General features: G+C 49.6%; 1 non-coding gene across 1 annotated transcript; it reads right to left on the bottom strand.

Moving 5' to 3' along the window:
• Positions 1–850: 850 nt before the first annotated feature.
• Positions 851–970, bottom strand: trnal-caa. The gene is made up of 2 exons: positions 933–970; positions 851–896 (listed from the first exon to the last, which is right to left on the bottom strand). It is a non-coding gene; the product is annotated as a tRNA-Leu (tRNA).
• Positions 971–1,133: the final 163 nt, after the last annotated feature.

Raw genomic sequence — 1,133 nt, 5'->3', positions numbered from 1 at the left:
TCTCACACACACACATACACATGCATACTCTCTCTCACACACACTCTCACTCACACACACACATACACAAACACACTCTCAGACACATACACACATTCTCACTCTCACAAACACACACACACTAACACACACATACACGCTCCCTCTCTCACGCGCTCACACACACGCACTCTCTCTCACACACACAAACACACGCTAACATACACACTCTCTCTCCTTCGCGCGCACACACTCTCTCTCTCTCTCACACACACAAACAAAATGAGGTCAGGAGCTGAGTGACCCTGGGGGAACCCAAACTGGGTGTCACTGAGCAGGTTATTGCTGAGCAAGTGCTGCTTGATAGCCCTGTTGGTGAGCCCTTCCATCACTTTACCGAGGATTGGGAACAGATCGATGGGAGAGGAATTGGCTGAGTTGGATTTGTCCTGCTTTTTATGTCCAGCACATACCCGGATAATTTCCCACATGGCCAGATAGATCCCAGTGTTGTAACTGTCCTGGGAGAACTTGGCTCGAGGAACGGCATGTTGTGGAGCAGCAGCCTTCAGGACCAGCGCCAGAGCCCATAGTCTCTGCAGTGTCCAGTGTCTCTTGACCTCACACGGAGTGAATGTAATTGTTTGAAGAATGGTGTCTGTGATGGTGGGGACCACAGGAGGACACTGAGTAAGATCATCCACTGGGCACTTGTAGCTGAAGATTGTTGTAAATGCCTCAGCCTTATCTTTTAAACTGACGGGTTGGATTCTTCCATCTTTGTGGAGGGGGAGTGACTCATCTCTAAGAAGCTATGAAATTTGGGGGCAGTGTGTGGGTGTGGGAAGGTTTGTTTGGGGAAAAGGGAGAATGTCAGGAGTGGGATTTGAACCCATGCCCCTAGGAAGGGACCAGAATTCACAAGCCCAGATGCAAAGCAAGGACTAATACTCCTTGAGTCTGGCGCCTTACACCACTCGGCCATCCTGAAAAGCTGCTGCGTAAGTCCTTCCAGATGTCTTTCTCACTCTGTACAATTAGTCACCTTGCTCTTGTGCGGACACAAAATGCAATTCCGCATTTCTGCAGCTCCCTTGCATTCACACTCAGCAACAATCCCTCATACACAGTCTCACTCTCGCACACACACACAC

Source organism: Chiloscyllium plagiosum, chromosome 16 (genome assembly GCF_004010195.1).
Source record: "Chiloscyllium plagiosum isolate BGI_BamShark_2017 chromosome 16, ASM401019v2, whole genome shotgun sequence".
Taxonomy (NCBI): Eukaryota; Metazoa; Chordata; class Chondrichthyes; order Orectolobiformes; family Hemiscylliidae; genus Chiloscyllium; species Chiloscyllium plagiosum.
This window is presented reverse-complemented; position numbering and strand designations above follow the sequence as displayed.